At 45.4% G+C, this 21,573-nt stretch overlaps 1 protein-coding gene across 6 annotated transcripts in view; it reads right to left on the reverse strand.

The window, feature by feature from the left end:
* Positions 1 to 20,658, reverse strand: part of PRR5L (proline rich 5 like) — a 203,472-nt gene extending 182,814 nt beyond the window's left edge. For 2 of the 6 annotated variants that reach the window (XM_070071457.1, XM_051852420.2), the window contains exon 1: positions 16,612 to 16,764. The gene's annotated coding sequence lies outside the window, so the exon portion shown is untranslated. Of the gene's footprint in view, positions 1 to 16,611; positions 16,779 to 20,090 lie in introns of those variants that run through there. The other 4 variants (XR_011387541.1, XM_070071462.1, XM_051852381.2 and 1 more) reach the window with 4 other exon arrangements.
* Between the last annotated feature and the right edge of the window lie 915 nt (positions 20,659 to 21,573).

A 21,573-nucleotide genomic window follows, 5' to 3' on the forward strand; every position in this document is an offset into this window, starting at 1 on the left:
AACTCCTCGAACACTCACAACAACCCAATGTAGCTACTGTGGTCACCATTTTACACATGATGAACTGAAAAAAGGCTAAATAATTGTGATAAGACCACCCAACTCCTATTAAGAAGCACAGCTGAGACTTGAAATTGGGGATTTTTAAAACCTTTTTTAAAATTTGAAACATATTTAACTCTTTGAATCTTGAATATTGGTGTAACTTAAAACTTTTTTCTTGAAGCAAAGTAAAGCACATAAGAGTATCAAGATTAAGAAATCCCCAATAGAAGGCCGGCGCCGCGGCTCACTAGGCTAATCCTCCGCCTTGCGGCGCTGGCACACCGGGTTCTAGTCCCGGTCGGGGCACCGGATTCTGTCCTGGTTGCTCCTCTTCCAGGCCAGCTCTCTGCTGTGGCCCGGGAGTGCAGTGGAGGATGGCCCAAGCCCTTGGGCCCTGCACCCCATGGGAGACCAGGATAAGTACCTGGCTCCTGCCATCGGATCAGCGCAGTGCGCCGGCCGCAGTGCGCCGGCCGTGGCGGCCATTGGAAGGTGAACCAACGGCAAAAGGAAGACCTTTCTCTCTGTCTCTCTCTCTCACTGTCCACTCTGCCTGTAAAAAAAAAAAAAAAATCCCCAATAGAGGCTGGTGTTGTAGTGTAGCTGGTTGGCACCACTTGAGACACTAGCATCTCACATTGGAGTACAAGTGTTCATGTCCCAGCTGCTCCATATCCGATCCAGCTCCCTACTAATGCACGTAAGAAGCGGAAGATGGTCCAAGTGCCTGGACCCCTGCCATCCACTTGAGAGTCTCAGACGGAGTTCATGCCTTCATCCAAGCCCTAGCTGTTGCAGCCATTTGGGAAGTGAACCAGTGGATGGAAAAATCTGTCTCTCCCTCTTTCTCTGACACTCTGCTTTTCAAGTAAATAAAACACATCTTTTTTTCCAAAAAAGAAACCTCCAATAATATGACTGATAACTGCTTTTCTTTTTCCTGCTCCAAGCAAGAGTAAGTCATCACAAATGGAACTCCAAGTAAGCTATGTGATCAGGTTTGATCTGGTCCGTTTCCTCTCTCCTTGAGGCAGAAAGAAGACTGAGAACTAACCATTTGGTGCAATTGGAGGTGGGAGGAGGGTTTTTCTGTTAGAAGAATCATTAACTTTTATAGTCATTTTCACAATGACATTAAGCCATTTACTTGGCAATTACACAGGGAATAAACACGGATAGGGCACTCTGCAAGCACAGCTGCACACGAACATCTGGTGTGGCCTCTGGATTTCAGGAGGACATGTCTGCCAGCAGAGCAGCTCCCCTGGAGAGGCCCACACTGGGCCCTTAGACGCTGGAGCAGAGGTGCAGCTGCTGTATCAGTCTGTAAGTCAGAAAGGGGGCATTGCCTAGGCTGGGGAAATGTACACTTGGTTCTACCAGGGTTTTTCCAAATGTTCATGGAAATGGAATTAAAAAGTAAGTTTACTGGGGCTAGTCTTATGGCATAGCAGGTTAAACCACCACTTGTGAAAACGGCATCCCATATCAGTTGGAGTCCAGGCTGCTCCACTTCCGATCCTGCTCCCTGATAATGCATGTGGGAAGGCAATGGATGCTGGCCCAAATATTTGGAATCCTGTCACCTGTGTTGAAGATCTAGATGGAGCTCTTAGTTCCTGACTTTGGCCTGACCCAGCCCTGAACATTGCAGGCATGTAGGGTATGAATGAGCAGATGGACGATCTCTCTGTCTCTGTCACTCCCTATCTCTGTGTGTCACTCTACCTTTCAAATAAATAAAAACAATTTTTAGAAAATAAGTTTATTTGAAACAAAAAAATTTGAAACTCAGGCATATAAAGGATTTTCAAGCTATTCATGAAAAATTCATGTCATGAAAAACCTATGTATGAACTTCAGAAAAACTTTCTTGACCCAAAATAAATTTATCTTTCAATTCCATTCTTCCCTGAATTAGTGGAGAACATTTGGTACAGTGGTTAAGATGCTGTTTGGGGCACCCATATCCCATATCATAGTACCTGGATTCAAGTCCTGGCTCTACCTCTGATTCCAGATTCCTGCTAATGCACCCCTGGGAGGCAACAGGTGATAGCTCAGGCAGTCTGGCTTCAGATCCCATAGTCTGAACCACTTTCTTCCCTCAATGCTTGTATAGCATTTAACCATTGATCAACAGTCCTTAAAATTACTGCTATTCCTCTGTCTCTCCAAAGCTGAATATTGTCTGAGCCAGTACATGTCCTTCTACTTCTACCCCACTGTAGTTCATTATCCATAGATCTTGAATGATGCACAGCATATTAGGAATTCAAAACTTCTCACTTGCCACCAGCAATTTGTCCTCATTGCCATCTAGCTAGCAAATGAGCCAACTTCTAGAACTCCATCTTAAGAACTTATTTCTTATGAAAATATTTAGTGCCAAGAAGGCCTTCAGCCAAGGATTCCAGTCCAGTAGATAATCTAGAACATGAAGGAAGCACCATCAGGGAAGTGAGAAGCACCAGTAGGCAAGGATAGGCCAGTAGATGCTACTTTATCAAGCAAGTTGCCACAGTGGGCTTCATACTGCTGGAAAACACTAAAATATTTGATCCTTGGGGTTATCCTTCTGAGCAGCAATGGAATTGGGTTAATTTTATGAGCTTTGGCCAGTCATTGGTTAAAGGCTGCTGGGGAGGTGGTAGTGGTGGTGTCAATTAGTGAGCCTGTCCAGCCTGCCTTGTGCATGGGCTGAGTGGACACAGGTAGCCAGAGAAAGCCCTTAAGTGAAAAAGTGCAGATCTCGACATTGAAAGCAAGATCAGTGTGCCAAGGGACAAGGGAAGGAAACCAACAACAGCATTAATAAGGAGAACAGAAAGAGGTGTGATCTTGAGAATGCAATGAGTGAGCTTAGGGAAGACAAGATTGTCAAGACAAGTCAAAGAGCATTTCCAGTTTCCTAATTCTTATTTTATTTCATGCTCTTCTCATTCTAAGGTGTGGCTGCTTAGCTAAGCCATTCTTAGTAAAAGATTTGTCACCTCTTAGTGACAAATATAGCACTGATACGACATTTTCATAATTTCAGGTATGCATCTCTGCTTGGATGGGGAAGGAAATAATGCAGGGAGCTGGATCCAAAGTGAAGCAGCCAGGACTCGAACTGCCACCCATATGGGACACTGGTGCCGCAGACGGCAACTTAACCTGCTACACTACAGCTCAGACCCCGTTTATAGTTTCTTGTATGTGCATAAAGAAAGCCACAAGAAAATACTAATAAACTAGGGTTTCGAAGCCAGAACAAGGTGTATGGGGGATGGAATGATGGGTAGGGGGACTTTTCACTGAATATCAATTTGGGGAAATATGTAAATACACTGCTTATATATATCTAGAGATCTAGAAAAATATTTAGAGATAGGAAAACATAGAAGGGATGGATTGAAATAGTTGCTTTGCCTCCATATGCTTCTTGGATCTCTCTTCAAGACTTTGGGAAAGGGAGAAGGAAAAAGATAAGTTGAAAAAGAGAAAGCGGAAGAAGGGAGGGTGGATACCCTGGAGGTAGAGCTCATCATCTCCATCTGCTCAGCTCATCATTGCAGTGCTCACTGCATCTCACTCAGCACATGTGCTTCACACCAAACAGGTGCTTGCAAATAGGACTGCTAAGGTCAGAGTGTTTGGGATCTGTTGTGCAGGCTCTTGACTGCCACCCACTTGGGAGGCAGTGAAGGGTCATGGCCAAGAGCATGGACTCCTGAATCAGAATAAACCTACATTAAGTCCTGGCTCTGTTAGATATGTGGGCTAATTCATCCTCTTTAAGCCCCAGTTTCTTCATTTATCTAACAGGAATAACAAGTATTCACTTCACCATTATGAGTACACAATATATAGTGCACAGAACAGAATCTAGCCCATTATAGAGGCTCAGTAAATTTTAGTACTGGTTTTTACTAGTTTAGTGGTAATATTTGTGGTCAGGAGCACAGATCACAAGTTTCTGTTCTTATTATTTTATTAATTTGGAAAAGAAAGAAGGAGAGGGAGAGAGAGTGATGGAGATCTTCTGCCTGGTGGTTCACTCTCCAAATGCACACAACAGCCAGGGCTGGGCTGGCTGATGCCAGGAGCTGGGAATTCAATTCAGGTCTCACATGTGAGTGGCAGGGATCCAACTACTTGAGTCATCACCTGCTGCTTCCCAGGATGCTCATTAGCAGCAAGCTGGAATTGGGGAATTACAGCTGGAACTCGAACCCAGGCATTCCAATGTTTGATTCATGTGTCTTAACTATTACGTCAAATGCCTGTGCCTCATTCTTATTAAAGTGGAACTGGCTCAGAAGGTCAAGGTCGTGGAGAGCAAGTTTAAAAGAAGGAATATCCTCAAGGCAGTGGAATTGAAGCAATGGACTGGACACATAGGCGCCCTCTAGAGGCATGCTGCCAAATTATGACCAAAAGGTGAAATTGACTTTTGTAAGAGCTGATTACACAGATTATTGGGCTGTCAGACAGATTTGTGAACTGATAATGTCTTTGCAGACAGAATGATTTGGGGTACAATTTTCTTCATATGAGGATAAAGAAGTCCATGTTTAAGTCAAGTTACAGAATGATGATGTGTTCCTTGGGGAGGATGAAGCAGACTCTCAGGTCAGGGTGTCAAATTGCTCTGCTCAGTGCTGACACAGAGCCAAAGAACTGCCACATAACTACAGGTATAATCACGGATGATTGGACAGACACTTGAGGATAGCACAGATCTATAGAAGTGATTGTGTTGTAATTACAGCTGCCTTGTTGAGTGTAGTCAAGTCTCTCATCCCTCCTAGCTTAAAACTGTGCTGAGGGGCTGGTGTTGTGGTGCAGCAAGTTAAGCCACCAGCACCCCATAGGGTGCAGGTTTAAGTCCTGGCTGCTCTACTTCCCATCCAGTTCCCTGCTAATGGCCTGGGAAAGTAGTGGAAGATGGCCCAAGTGCCTGGGCTCTTACATCCATGTGGGATACCTGGATGAAGCTCCTGGCTCCTGGCCACTGCAGTATTTGGGGAGTGAACCATGAGATGAAAGATCTCTCTCTCTTTCTTTCTCTCTCTCTCTCTCTGCTAACTGTGCCTTTCAAATAAATAACCTTAAAAAAAAAACTGTGTTGAAACACACACATAAAAAAATCTTGAGTCGTGGCTTTTAGACTATAGTCAATGAGAGAGCTGTAGGAGGAAGAAAGACAAGGAGACCTTTTGGGAGACTTTGAAAACATAGCCACCTCCTCTGTCACCACTACCACCGCCATTGACACTTGCAGAGAGGTTTCGCTGCATTGGGCTGCAGGGAACGCTAAGGCTTGAAGAGGAAACTGGGAAGAGTCTGCCAAAAGTGAAACATTTGGTGTGAAGTAATAAAAATGTAAACTAATTTCGGTATTTAGTTATCAGCTCTATATATTGATTATGAAAAACTCTCACCCATGAAAAATAGAGTTTGAAAACCATATATGTACCTATTTATTGTAGCCACTTCCAACTTGTATAGGAAGAAGGTGAAATTCAGAGAGACTGAAGTAGCCCCTTGACAGTAGGGACTCCATTTTGGGGCACTTGAGACTCCATTCTGGGGAAGCAACCCCCACACCGTGAGACTCTGGTCTGAAACTATTATCTCAAATAGTCGGATAATAGCAGTGCACTACATCACCCTTGGCAGAGCACAAAAACCCCCTAGCATGATTGCTCAAGCTTAAAAGTAGAAAGGTTGCACCTGGGTTACCTGGGCTAATAATGAAGATGTGATTTGTCTATGTCTTAAGATCATAATTGCTGATTGTAAGATTTTAGCAACTGCTTAGTAACTGTATTCTCTCCCCCCTCCCGATTTTGCGGTTTTTGCCTTTATAAACCCTATACTTTAGTTCCTCGAGGCTCCTCTGTTCTTGTATGTTCAGAGAGCCCCCAACATATTGGATCAATAAATCTTTAACCCTTTGCTGGTTGCATGAGAGAAAGTCTCTTGGAGTCGTTCCTCCGGCGGTGGGCGTTTTCGGAACCTAACAAGACCAAATGACTTGCACAAAGTCACAGACTAGACATGAGCTGAACTGCAGGACACAAGTGTGGTTCAGCACCATACCATGTTCAGTGCTCTTTCCTCTATATTATACTACACTGGAGTACTGATGATGAAACACGTGGTTTAGCAATTGCCTAGCTATGAAGTTTGTTCTGGTGATAATGGGTCAGAGAACAGTTTATAGAAAGTTCTTAGAATTTGAGCTATTTCAAGAAACTCATCAAAACATCTCTAGTTCATTCCCTCCCTGTGTTATACTCAACACTCGTTATTCCAGGAGCTTCTTTGATGGAACATGTTTTCACAGCTTGGCCTACATGTCTATATTATCAATACCCTTTGAGAAATGCTCAAAAATATCAGCAGTGTGAGTTACTATAGCTGCAATGCTGTTGGGAAATTAAGATTTGCAACTTAGGAAAACACACACTTATTTTTCTTGTCCACAGGTCTGCAGACTGGCAAGGGAATCTCTGCTTCATTTTGAGTTTGGGTCTCTTCCATGCAGCCAGTTCTGGGGCATAGGGAGGAAGTGGCTACCCTTGGCAGACTCTTTTATTGGTGGTTACAGGAGCAGTAGGCCAAGTCAAAGAGGATAAAAATTACTTTAAACCTCTCCTACAGTAATATTCACTCACATTCCATTTCCCAAAACAAGTCACTGGCCATGCCCCAAGTACACTCTGCCACAAAGTGGAAGAAGGTGAGTGAAGATTCGCTGAAAAATACTCCAATCTCTCATGTCAGCTAAGAGCATGTTTCCCAAGAAGGGAGATCAAACGTATCTTTCCAAAATTCTTTACATCTAAAATACTGTCCTAGGAGCAGGTGTTGTGGTGCAGCAAGTTAAGCCTCTGCTTGCAATGCCGTCATCCTATATGGGCACCAGTTCAAGACCCAAGTGAACCAGCAGATGGAAGATCTCTCTCTGTCTCTGTCCCTCCTTCTCTCTAACTCTGTCTTTCAAGCAAATAAAAAATAAATCTACAAAATAAAAATACTATCAAATGCATCAATTCGGTCCTAAAAATTCTCAAGAGGGGAGCACCCCAAAGGGACCTTTCTCAAGGAACCCAAGTGGAATGAGAAATGACAGCCTCCAAGCCTAGAGATACCCAAGATAGTGACCATCTTGTTGAGATTGGGATATTTTTAAAAAGTCAACTACTTCACTTTTAATGATTTGCTCCCAATCAAGCCTCTATCTCTTCATAGGGAAAGGGACCTGCAGAGAGAAGGGATGGATGTGGGTTGTTTGTTGGCTCCTCCCTCAATAATCAATTTCTATTGACAGAATATTGACCAAGATGCAGAGCAGTGCAGCAGCCAGGAACAGAGACTCCAGGGTTTGATAATGTAAGCTTGAGTCTCTCCTGATGCTGGACACATTTGTTCCTCCACTTGCTATATCTTCTCTCCCTTCTCCCTCCTACAGAGAATCCCAGCTTTGCTCTGGAACTCCCTTCCTCAGGACAGTGACCCACCTTCAGTATGAACACCAGGAGACAGATCTCATTAGCCTACAGATAATCCCATTTTACTAATGCCTGGTTTCCAAGTAGGTTGGTGACCTGGAGTGGCCAATGAGTCAAATAGTGGATCTGTGGGGGAAACTCTGCTGGGAAAGAGGCTTCCAGAAAAAATTTTGCCACTCCAAGGAGAGAGCCCTAGGAAGAATCAGTCTCTTTCTTCCCCATGGACTTTACCACATGTGGGAGCCTTCCTTCTGCCTAAGGAAGCCACAAGAAGATGGCAAAGCAGAGATGTGGAAAGAACAGGCATCCTGGGGACACTACTGAATTGCTGAGTCAGCCTCTCCTGAAGCTCCCCCTAACTGTGCCCTCACCTTTAAATGAGATAATAAAGTAGCCTTGTCCAAGACATGGCTTGCAATGAAATATATCTAAACAATGTCTATCTCAGCCAGTTGCTAGCTGTGTGTCTTTGGGTCAATCACTTAATTATTTTACTTTTTTTTTTAAAGATTTATTTATTTATTTGAAAGTCAGAGTTACACAGAGAGAAGAGAGGCGGGGAGAGAGAGAGAGGTCTTCCATCCGATGGTTCACTCTCAGATGGCCACAACGGCCGGAGCTGCGCCGATCCGAAGCCAGGAGCCAGGAGCTTCTTCTGGGTCTCCCACGTGGGTGCAGGGGCCCAAACATTTGGGGCATCTTCTACTGCTATCCCGGGCCACAGTAGAGAGCTGGACAGGAAGTGGAGCCAGCCGGGTCTCGAACCGGTGCCCGTATGGGATGCCGGTGCTTCAGGCCAGGGTGTTAACCCACTTCGCCACAGCGCCGGCCCCAATTATTTTTACTTTTAACTGATACATAAGAATTGTACATATTTATGGGGTACTGTGTGATGTTACAATGCATGTATACATTGCATAATGCTCAAACCAGAGTAAACACATATATCTCCTCAAATATTTATCATTTCTTTATGGTGGAAACCTTCAAAATTCTTTCCTAGCTTTCTTCAAAGAAAAATATACAGTGAAATCTTTGTTATCTATAGTCACCCTACTGGGCATTAGAATCCAGAACATTCTTCTATCTGACTATAACTTAGTACCTGTTAATCAACTTATTCCCATCTCACCCTCCCTCCTACTCTCCCCGGCCTCTGGTAACCACCATAAAACTCTCAACTTCTATGAGGTCAATTTTTCAGATTCCATATATGAGTCAGATCATATGGTACTTGTCTTTCTGTGCCTAATTTGTTTCCCTTAACAAAATAGGCTCTAATTCCACCCACATTATTTTAAATAATATGTCACCCTTTTATGGCTGCATACTATTTCATTGTGAACCTGTACCACACTTTGTCTATCCCTCAGTTGGTGAAACTTAGGTTGTTCATTTCTTGACTGCTGTGAATAGTGCTGCAATAAACATGGGAATGCAGATGTCTCTTCAGCAATTTGATTAATTTACTTGGTATATAAACCCACTAGTGGGATTTCTGGATCATATGGTAGCTATAGTTTTAGTTTCTTGAGGAATTTCTATACTATTTTCCACAATGGCTGTGCTAATTTAAATTCCCAACAATAGAGTGTTCTGCTTCCTTTTTCTCCACATCCTTGCCATATTTGTTATCTTTTATCTTTTTTAGAACGTCCACACTGAATTTCCTTAACTTCATTTTTGCACCAGTACCTGTGTCTTAGAACTGTGGAGAGTAAATGACAATGCAGATGAAGCACTTGCAAATTTGTAGGTGTGGCAACAGCAATGACTTACATGTATGGTTTTTGTCACAGAAAGTTTTGGCATCTTCTAGCAAGAAAAATCAGGTCTGGAACACCAACTGTTCTTTCCATATTTTCCCCAATGTTTAGGTCTGAAATTCCCCGGTTGCTGCTTCTAGGGATTTATAACAAAACCTTTGCAAAGCAAAGGGTCCTATGAGGTATAGGAGCCCCACAGGGAAGATCTATAGGAGTGCTTTGATGTTTTAAATATCACAGAATTAGAGCTTGCCTTTTTTTTCTTTATAAGAAAATACAGATAAGCAAGACAGGAAAAGGGAAAGGAAATTCATACCTGATCCCATTCCACCTCTCAATACCTGGGGTGTCATCTTTCAACTTTTTTGGTGATGGCTGCTTTGGAAAGGGAAAGGAAAGGGGAAAACAGGTCCCTTTGTGCACTACATCTAGAGGGTACATTGGTAAAGCCTTTTGTGAAAGGTAACTTTGAAAGATCTTCGAAAAAATAATGTACCTGCATTTTGGTTCAGCAATTCGGCAAGTAGGAATCCATCCCCTAGAAATGATGTTAGTATGCTAGTGGGGTGGGCACATATATATGACTTATAAAGTACCAGGGATCCTTTAGGCCATTCAGCCAATCCTCTTTTTACTTTTGTTGTTGTTGTTGTTATCAGCTTTATTGGGACGTATTCACATCCTTGTGTTAGAAAATTTGGGCTGCTATAACAAAAGAGTGCAGACTCACTGCTTATAAGCAATCGATCCATTTCTCACAGTTCTGGAGGCTGGGGAGTCTCATGTCACAGCACCAACAGACTCAGTGTCTGCAGAAGGCCACCTCTCGGTCAGTGGACAGCTCCTTTTTGCTGTGTCCTTACATGGTGGAAAGGGGGAGGGTCTCCCTGGAGCCTTTCTCCCAAGGACACTAATGCCATTTGGGAGAGCTCTGATCTCATGACCTCATCACCTGCCCAAAACCTCTCCTCCTAACACCATCACACTGGGGGCTAGGATTCCAAGATATGAATGTGGGAGAGGGGAGGATGTAAGTATTTAGGTTATAGCACCTATCACACAATGCAACCATTTAAAGGATACAATGCAGTGGCTTTTAGTGTATTCACATATAGAGCCAACCATTGCCACAGCTAATCTCAGAAGATGTTTATCATCCCCCAAAGAAACCTCACACCCATTCGCTGCCATTCCTATTTCTTTCCTTCTTCCTCAACCCTGGAAGCTCCTTCTCTACTTTCTACCTTTATGCATTTGCCCACTCTGGACGTTTCATGTAAGTGGAATCACACAATAATGGCCTTTGTGACTGGCTTCTTTCACTCAGGTTAATACTTTCAGAGATCATCCAGGTTGTAGCCTGTATCAGTGCTTCCTATCTTTTTAATGCTGAATAATACTCCAGTAGATGGACATACCACATTTTGTTTATGCATTCTTTCGTTGATGGACATGTGGATTATTTCCCACTTTTGGCAACTATGAATAATGCTGCTGAGAACATTCCTGAACAAGTTTTCGTGTGGACATCTATTTTCGTTTTTCTTGGGTATATTTCTCCAAGTGGAATTGCTGAATTAAACTGTGACTCTATATCTGACCTTTTGAGGAACTGCCCAGCTGTTTCTCACAGTGGCTGTATAATTTTACTTTCCCACCAGCAGGGCACATGAGTTCCAGTTTCTCCACATCCTCATCAGTGTGTACCCTTGGGTGTTTTTATTTATTATCTCCATCCCAGGAATGTGCACTGCTATCTCATGATGGTTTTCATGTGCATCTCCCTGGTGGCTGGAAGGAGATATTGTTGTTCCTTTCAGGGCACAGATGAGGAAACTGAGGCACAGAGAGCGTAATTAACTTACATAGCATGGCTTGCAAGTGTACAGATGTGTGTGTGTAACAGTATATACAGAGGGGGCCGGCGCTGTGACATAGCAGCTAAAGCCACCGCCTACCGTGTCAGCATCCCATATGGGTGCCAATTCGAGACCCAGCTACTCCACTTCCAATCCAGCTCTCTGCTATGGCCTGGGAAAGCAGTAGAAGATAGCTCAAGTCCTTGGGCCCCTGCACCCACGTGGAGGACCTAGAGGAATCTCCTGGCTCCTGGCTTCAGATTGGCGCAGCTCCAGCCATTGCAGCCAACTATGGAGTGAACCAGTAGATGGAAGACCTCTCTCTCTCTCTCTCTGCCTCTCCTTCTCTCTGTGTAATTTTGACTTTCAGATAAATAAATCTTTTTAAAAAATAGTATATACAGAGAAGTTTGTAACAGCAGTGTTTGTGAAAAGAAAAATTAGGATGGTACCCATGTCTCAGCAGATTTATCTCCATAGAGAACGACTACGCATCTGTCAAAGAATAAAGAAGTTGCACTTATGTCGACATGGAATGATCTCCAAGACACAGTTAGCGAGAAAAGCCAGCCACCAAATCATATTTATAGTATGAATATACACACGGCCGGCGCCGCGGCTCACTAGGCTAATCTTCCGCCTTGTGGCGCCGGCACACCGGGTTCTAGTCCCAGTCGGGGCACCGGATTCTGTCCTGGTTGCCCCTCTTCCAGGCCAGCTCTCTGCTGTGGCCAGGGAGTGCAGTGGAGGATGGCCCAAGTGCTTGGGCCCTGCACCCGTATAGGAGACCAGGATAAGTACCTGGCTCCTGCCATCGGATCAGCGAGGTGCGCCGGCCGCAGTGTGCCAGCCGCAGTGGCCATTGGAGGGTGAACCAACGGCAAAGGAAGACCTTTCTCTCTGTCTCTCTCTCTCACTGTCCACTCTGCCTGTCAAAAAAAAAAAGTATGAATATACACACAAATTGGAAGGTTGCACACCAAATTGCTCACAATGCCCCCTAGAATGTAAGCTCTGGGGGTGGGCAGAGATTTTTGTCATTCTGTATATGAACATATCACCGATGCCTCAGGATGTAGTGCACAATATCAACTGATGTAGTGCACAATATCAACTGAATGAATACCTGTTGTTAAATGAACAGTTCTTTTGTGGGAGAGGAATGGAAGGCAGAAGTCATGTTTTATTCTGCAGACTCATGTCCTCTATGCATAGATGCATGTAATGATTGTATCTTTCAAAAATTATTTATTCATTCATTTATTCATTTGAGAGGCAGAGAGATGGAGGAAGAAAGAGAGAGTCCAATAGAGTGAGGACTTTCCCCTTTTGGTTCACTCCTCCCCCACCACCAAATGACTGCATGAATGAGGCTAGACTGGGCTGAAGTTAGGGGAAGAAACACAGTCCAGATCTCTCAAGTAGGGTCTGCATTAGCAGAAAGCTGGAGTCAGGAGCCAGGACCGTGCATCTAACTCAGGCACTTGGATATGGGATGTGGGATGCAGGTATCAATTGGCATATTAATTGGAGGCTAAATGCCTGCCCTAGTTGTATTATTTTTGAAAAAGTAAATAAATAGATAATCAGGAATTCTCAGAGCCTTTAGCAAGAAAAATTGAGGACCTCTACCCACTGAGAGTTGGTATAAAATTAAGAAGTGGATGGGCTGGCGCCGTGGCTCAACAGGCTAATCCTCCGCCTAGCGGCACTGGCACACCGGGTTCTAGTCCCGGTCGGGGTGGGACCTCTGCTATGGCCCTGGAGTGCAGTGGAGGATGGCCCAAGTGCTTGGGCCCTGCACCCCATGGGAGACCAGGAGAAGCACCTGGCTCCTGCCTTCGGATCAGCGCGGTGCGCCAGCCGCGGCGGCCATTGGAGGGTGAACCAACGGCAAAGGAAGACCTTTCTGTCTCTCTCTCTCTCTCTCTCACTGTCTACTCTGTCTGTCAAAAAAAAAAAATTAAGAAGTGGTCTCAGTGGCTAGAGGACTCTCAGGCTGCAGTGTCCCTCATTTCAGGAGAGGGCAGCCCCTCCCAGACTAACTCCATCTCTGGATGTTGATTTGCTAGAGGAGCAGATGGGCCTACTCCTGCCCTCCTGGGAAGCCCTAACCTGATCTATAAGTGGCTCTTCCAGTTAGGAGGAATCCAATGCCCAGACACCAGCAATGAATTTTGATTTCATTTTAAGAAGATTTGAAAAATCAATGAGTATTAGAAGAACATGGCCTCGTGTTTTTCCATAGCTTCTCCATATTTGTCTAATTTTTCATTCCTATTATGTCCTCCAAAGAGGCCCAGAGATCAAGGATTTCTGGTGAAAAGCAGGTGTGCATGTCACATAAGTCAAGGCTAACGAGAGGCTTGCTAGGTTGGGACACCAGGCGCTGGCGACTGACTGTCTTTTTCAGTCAACTCAGGATCCAGGAACCCCCCACACATGACAATTGTTGCAGTGTATAACATTCAAATGGTGAAAATGACAACTTGCATGAAAAATCCTGCTGAACAGAGGCCAGGATGAGAGAACTGCAAGTTGCATGTATGAAGGCTCCCTCACAGCTGAAAGGGAGGTTAAGGGACTGCTTCGCTCTTCTCCATTTTTTTATGAAGCAGGCACAGCTCCAAACACATTCTCTTACTCCATCCCATTTGTCATGCCAGCACGACCCAGGGCCAGCACTGCAGTGGAGTGTGACTGGGTATTACCTTGGACTTCTCACACACAACTACTCCATCACCAAGACATAGCTTTCACTCCGAAAGAATTCTGTCCACTTTGTCTTTCTCCATTGTTACTGTTTGAGATCCAGGCACCATCACCACATGATGCTTCCTGAGCAGTATTGCTGCCTTAATGTCTACTGGCCTCTGATTCCTCCTCTACACAGACACCAAATTAGACTCAAGGTGTGGTATGCTGTAGTGGTTAGGGGAGCCTGGGCTCTCTAGAGCCAGATCCTGGCTCTTCCAGATATGTGACCTTGAGCAGGTTGCATAGCTCCTGTGTGCCTGTGTGCTCATCTCTAAAACACAAATGCTAAATTGTATTACCCAGTAAAGGTAGAGAAAGGATGAAGTGAGCTAACAATGTGGAGTGCCTAGGGCAGGAGCTCCCGGTGCTAACAACTCTATACTCATGAGCTCACCTCTGTGTGAAACCCAACTGCCCACCACCACCTGCCCCTGCAATACTTATACTATGATAGGACAAAGTCCAGATTCCCCTGCCCCCTACAAGGCTCTAGAGGAAACCTACCCATCTCTCCCTTCTTACCCCTCAGTCTTTGCCTGCTTTACTTTATACACTCGCATTCAGCGTCTCCATCCCTCTTGCAAAACAGGCCACCAGCCTGCAGATGCTCTGTTCCCTCTGCCTGAAGTGTGGAGTGTTCTTTCCCAGTGCCCACCCATTGGCCATTCAGCTCTCAGGTCTTAGATGATTATTTCTTTGGGAATCTTCTCTCACTCATCCAATAACAACAAGGGTCCCTTTTTGTGTCCCTACAGTACTTCCCACCCATTCACTTGCAACTTTGTATTCTTAAGCTTTTTTATGAAATATTTCACACAGAAAAGCCAAGAGTCAAAAGAATGCTATCACCGTACTTCAAACTCCCGGTTACTCCCAACAACTGGCAACATTCTCCTGGATTTGCCCTCCATGGTATTTATTTCTTTTGTTTCCCTGTGACTTACAGACATTGTGACATTTCACTTCAAAATAGTTCAACTTGCATCCCTCAAAATGAAAAAAAAAAAAGAAAGAAGAGGAAGCTGAGAGGTACTCTCCTACCTAAAGCACAGTACTATCATCACAGCTTAATTCATAGTTCCCTAATGTTCTCTAATATCACTAAATATTTGGTCCTTTGTTCAGATTTCTCAGATCTCCCCAGGTCTCTGTTCAGCTCTCCCAGCTGTACTGCTGCTATAGGTTGCATATGCTTTGTCCCCTCTGAAACTTGTGCTGAGATCTAGCCCCATTATGAGATGGTTTAAGGGGACAGATCAGGGATGACCTTTGAGAAGGCTTTGAGAGGGTTCTGAACTCATGAATTAGGCTTAGTTGACTCTGAAATCAATGACTTCAGGGGTTACTAGATTATCTCATACGTGGGTCTGCTCTGAAAGCCAGCTTGCCAAGTTTCTTGCCACATGATGCCCCCTGAGCCACCTTGGGACTCTGCCATCACCAGATGTGAACTGCTGACCTTGGACCAGAGCCATGAGCTGAAATAAACCTCTTTTCTTTATATCTTCCTTACTTAGACTCTGGTATTGTCTTAGTAGTAATGAAAAATGGACTAAGACTATGGCATCTGAGTTGTTCCTTCATTTCCCAGTGTGCATTCCTGGGGTTGTCGGCTCTGTGAGGACTGGAACAGGTCTCCTGCGCTGTCCTGCCCTAGCCCTCAGCTCACTGCCCTCTGGAGGCACAGGTGGAAAGGAGGAACAGTCCTAGATCCTACTTCCTCCAGTGAGGAAGGGACCTCTGCTCCCTCCCAATCCCAGCACAGCTACTTCCCTGTCACACATACACATATACACACTCTGTGTCACATGTACGTATGCACACGTGCACAAATTCAGTCTCATACACACTCGCATATATACACACATACTGTCACACACACTCATACACATACACATACTCATACACTCACACACATACTAACACACATACACAAACTACACATACACACCCTCTTACATACACATACACACATGTACATACACATTCACACATACACACATACACATACTCGCACACATAACACTCACACACATAGACATACTCACACACAGATACTCCCTCTCATACACTTACACATTCACACTCCCTCACACACACACACATCCTCTCATACACTCATACATACACACACACACACACACTTATACCCCTCTCACACACACTCACTCAGGCCCGTCCAGAGGTCCGAGTCAGAAACCTTTGGGCCCTGCTGGATCCCTCCTCCCACAGCAGAGGGCTCCCGTGCGCGGCTCCCACACCCTCTGTGACTTGACTCCTCCCCAGTTCCTCTCCTCAGCCAGGGCTTCAATGCTGCCCCTCAGACCCCTCAGCCAGCCTCCTGAATTGTCACCCCCAACATTCCAGCATATTCCTGGCCTGCCTCAGTTTCCATTGGGAAGGCAAACACTCAGGTCGCTTCTCAGCTTCACAACTCCCTGGGCTCCCACCAGGGCCAGCCCCCTTGCTCAGCCTCCAAGACGGACATGGTGGCTCCCCCTCTCCTTCCTTCCCCACTGCAGACCCCTGCCCCTCCCCAGCCTCTGAGCTGGGCCTGAGCACTTCAAAACCACCCGCAGGGTTCCAGGCACATCTCTCTCTCTGTGCCTCTGTTCCCTCCTCCTGAAAGCCTTCCTTCCAGCACCTTACCTTCCTCTGAGAGCCGGGACAGACACTTACATGTCACTTTTCCCAGGGCCCCTTCCTGGAGGGATGCCACAAAGTCCCGAAGAACAGTTGTTGGAGAAATAACTGCTGTGTTGGTGAGCAGACGCAGCCACCTTTCCTTCCTCCCTGGACCAAGCCGGCTGCAGCCCCAGCCCATCCCTGTCTGCTCCCCGGGCCCCAACTCCACCCAGCCCTGCCCCACCCAACCCCGCACTGCTGCCAGACAAACCCCAGACACCGCCAGGACACACAGCTTCTACACAGCTGCCAGCCCATTTGTGGTCTGCCCTTTGCTAGGGCAAGATGGGCAACCAGCGCCTGCTCCTTTTATTTAAAAAAAAAATAAAATCTAAACATAAGACTTTTTAAAGAAGCAAGTAGCTTTATATTTTGAAGTCCTCTTTAGGTAAAGTACCTCCTGGGAGACAGAAGTGAGAGGACATGGCCCCTCCACCTAGAATGGGACCCTCAGAATCCAATATTGCTTTTATGCACTTCCACAGAAAAAAGATGTTCCATATCTGTTTCATTATTCTGCAAATTAAGTTATGCTGGGGGCTGGCAGTGGAGGATTTTCACGCAAATATACCTCCTTGAATCACTCTGTACCTGAAAAAGCTCTAGATGCACTTGTCACCCCGTCACCAACCCTTGCATTGTGAAGGGGACTGGTAGAGGTGAACTTCATGTATCTTTAACGTTTTAAGAAGGAAATTATTAGCAGCACAGACCAAACCCCAGTAGGCTGAAGCTCTAAGAACACTGGGTGGGAAATGCCCAGAGAAATGAAGAGCAAACTGAGTCAGAGCTAGAATCTCCACCCTTCCCCCCTGCCAGCTGCACACTCTATCTTGGGTGAATTCTTCGTCCTTTCTGAGCTCCAAATTCTTCTTCCATATGTGGGTAATAATATCTTTCTCCTAGGAGTCCTTTGGAAAATGAAATGAGATCTTGTTTGTGTAGCAGGATGTCAAAACTATTTTGGTCCCAGTTTGGGCTGAAGGACAATAGGTGACACATTCCAAAGTGAGCTATGATACTACCATGCAGGACTTTGGAAAGAAGTGGCCTGAAACTGATGTCACTCCCCTAACTGCCCACCTCCTGCCTACAAAGGAGGTTGGCCTAAGGAAAACAGCTGGGGCAGCAGAAGGGGAATTGTGGAGCAAACAGCAGGTGTACATCAAGTCCTAATTGCCTTCTCCCATCGCCCAATCGTGGCCTCAAGGGAGTACAGTGTCCCTGGAGCTCGCATGTCACTGAGGGTTGGTGCATGAATCATGTCTGAGAAATTCAATGTGTAAGAGCCACAGGGTGGCCTGCTGGAGTGAGCAGGGATAAAGGGAACTTGAGTATTCTCCATAAGGCAGAGATGTGCCCTGGACAACCTGCATATTTTGTAGGCCTATTTTAACAGGTCCACCAGGGGGAGTAGAGACTGCAGCAGAAAGCAGCTGGCAGTACTGACTTGCATCCTTCCAAAATGCCTGTGTTGAAGCCCTTGTCTCCTAGGGCTTCAGGATGGGCTGGTTTGGAAGTAGGGCCTTTTTAGAGAGAGTCTATTAGAGTGGGCCCTGATCCAATAAGACTGGTGTCTTCCTAAGGGCAAACATGGATACAGAGATACCCAGGGATACGCACAGATACAGAGGGAAGAGCGTGAGAGGGCACAGCAAGAAGGTGACCATCTGCAAGCTGGGGAGAGATGTCTCAAGAAAAACCAAACCTGCTCACACCTTGATTTTGGATTCACCATCTCCAGAACTGCGAGAAAATTCATTTCTGTTGTTCAAGTCACCCAATCTGGTGGTATTATGTTGTATTAGGGTGGCTGAAATGCCTGGAACCTAAGGAAGGAGTTGTAGGCAACTGGCCAAAGAGATCCCCAAAGGTGAGGCTAGAGGATGGTCTCTGAGCTACACAATTATGCCAAGAGACAAAGAATCAGACTCAAAATCCACGGGCCCAGCACGAGGAAGCCAACACAACACAGCATTAATCATGTAGAGACTTTTGGCTCCTTTCTTGCTTCTTCCCTTATCCCCTGCCAGGGGTCAGAATCCTCAAGGAACCAGTGGGGGAAGACAGAAGCTTAAGGTGGGAACCAGAAGCTAACCACAGACTTCCTTCCCAGCGGAAGGTCCCACCCCTGGAAGAATCAGGGAAGCATGGGCTGGAAACAAAGTATAAAGGTCTGGCTACTCCACAAGACATGAGCATCCATTGCTGAACTGAGACAGAGCTGGAGCTGGAAGTGGCTGATGCAGTCTTCCTTCCTGAAGGGCAGCCAGCAGGGTCACAGACCTGCCTTAGATTTCATCCCAGGGCAAGGAAGAGTGAGGCCCCACAGAAAATACCTGGGGATAACCATGATAGGCAACAATAAACTTGGCTTTCTGAATGTACTCCGTGAGTCCTGTTTATTTAATCTGTGTCCTCCTACACTCAAGGCCACTTAGCCCAGTCTCCTGCCGAGTGATAGCATGCAATAAGCAATTATTATCATTGCCAGTTCCTTCACTGACACCATTGAGCAACTCCATCTTCTTCCAGCAAGACAAAAGCTTATGACAACAGACACAGATCCACGTTCCTGAGCTCCCAACTTGAGTTCAAGATGTTCTGTGAAACCAGAGACTAAATGCCACCCTCTATGCCTCATGACCCAGAGAGAGAAACTAACTTTAAACCACGAGGACTGGGGAAACCAGAGAGTGATATAAGACTCCAGAGAATACAGAGTTCAAACCCAGGCTCAGCCATTTCACAGCTGTGTGACCCTAGGTGAATGACCTAACTTTTCTGTACTTCAGTTGCCTCTTTTATAAAATAGAGATAATAAGACATCCATCTGGTAGGGGAATTATATGGAATAGATGAGAAAATGCATACAAAGCCCTTAGCACATTGCCTGGCATGGGACAAAGGATTCGATACACACAGTTCACTGCACTTCCTTGCCTCTTAAAAGGGAACCTTGAAACGAAGGTGGTGCCTTAAAGATGCCATAAAGATGCAAGGCAATAGCATGCAGATTGTCCAACCAGTCTGCCCAGGTTTCCACCAGTCAAAGCTGTGAGGTCCGTGGTAGAAGTGCTTGCTATTACTGTTATTTATCCAGAGAGATAAAAAACAGTAATATGCTTACATACACAATACACACAGTAAGAGTTTCATAGTAGCAGCTATTATTAAAAGAATGGTTACTTCAAGAAACATGCATAGGCCCTAAAAATTCTGGTCATCCAAAGACATCAGACACATTGAATGAGGACCAGAGAGGCAGGGAATATTTCTCTTGCTGGGAGGCTGCTGAACTTGACTTCAATCACTTTTTCTTGTTTATTTACCAACAGAAGGCAGCTCTGAAACAAGCAGGGCAGCTTGAACCCAACAACTCATCCTCCATGGGCCAGACCCTTAGCCATTGCCACAGTAATCATCCCCACCCCCACCTTCACCCTAAGCTGCCACTCTCTCTCTTGAGTTACCTGGTCTGGTTCCTTCCTCCACGGCAGGTCCTACCTTGCAGGGGACAGGTGAGGAGCCAAGGTCTTCCAGCCTCCTGAGAAGCTAACATTTCAACAGGCCCAGCTGTCTGCACCTGGCTTGCTGCTCACTGGCCAATGGCCTGAAGACTGATGGAGAAGCAGGAGGAAACTATGAAAAGCTGATATCCTCCACAGGAAATCATTGTTTAGCCAATTGCAGGGCTGAAAAACAAGTGTAACATTGGAGAAAGGAGGGTAAAGTGCCATTCAAGGCCATTGTCACAGCCGCTGCTCTATGTATTAGGGAAACAAAAGGGGCCTGTGTGTGTGAGGACAATGCTGTTGTGTTACCAGCCGCTTCGGTGTTGCTCCTGGGGACAGCGGACAAGAAACGAGGCCACCGTGCTTTCCTTACTCCAGTCTCCTCTGGACGTCACTAAACATAGTAATCAAAGCAACGAGAGCCAAGAGTGGAACCATGGGCCTAGGCCATGGTCTATAATGAGGGGGGCAAGGGACACCTCTTCAGTAGTGACCAACTGCTTCTTTGCTAGAATACACATGACAAATCTTAAATGCCCCCTTGTCTTCTCTTACCAACTTTCAGGGTCTCACTATAAGTTGGAGTTGATAAGAATCATAGCTATCGTTTCTTCCAACACAAATGAAGGGTGTTCAAAAAGTTCATGGAAAGTGTATAATATGAAGAAACTATGTAGGGATTGCAAAAATTTTCTGCAATAAAATAAACTTCAGCTTTAATTCCAATTTTCCACAAACTTCTTGAGGCACACTCATATGTCATCTGTCCTGAATCCTGTTTTTGTAATGGGACACCTGGCTGGGGTCAATCCCCTGCCATGTAGCATGTTAGTAGCATGTGGTTAGGTGAGGTGATTCATTGTGTGCCTCTCACGCATTGAACCCCCATCATAGACCAGACACTACGCTATGTGCAGGCTTTCAGAATTACCTTATTTGCTCCTATCTGCAAGTCCTGACTTTGCCACTATGACTCATGGACTGTGAGGATTTTTTGTGAGTCTTGGTTTTTCCTATCTTTGAACTGGGAGTACTACTGGGTTACTGTGAGAATTAAATGAATTAAGACGGACAAAACTCTTAGAAGAGTGTTTATCCCATAAAAAGTGATCAGGAACCATGAATGGCAGAACCATGAGTGGTGGATGCCCACATTGTGCATACAACTTGCTCCGATTCATGAGGTGATGGCATGGAAATTCAGAATTTTAGGTACCCATATTTAGTCCTGCCACCTACTATGCCTGAGTTTATTCCATGAAGGAAACCAAGCACTAACAGATACTCTCCAAGATGTGCCAGATGACAAATGTGTGGCAAGGACCCATTATGATATATCAGTGAGTCATGAGGCCTATGGGGTCTACAGAGCACAGGCCAGTCTTCAGGGGACAGCCAGGGCTCAGTGACAGCCAACATGGAAAGGTGGGCACAGCATGGC

Source organism: Oryctolagus cuniculus, chromosome 1 (genome assembly GCF_964237555.1).
Source record: "Oryctolagus cuniculus chromosome 1, mOryCun1.1, whole genome shotgun sequence".
Lineage (NCBI taxonomy): Eukaryota > Metazoa > Chordata > Mammalia > Lagomorpha > Leporidae > Oryctolagus > Oryctolagus cuniculus.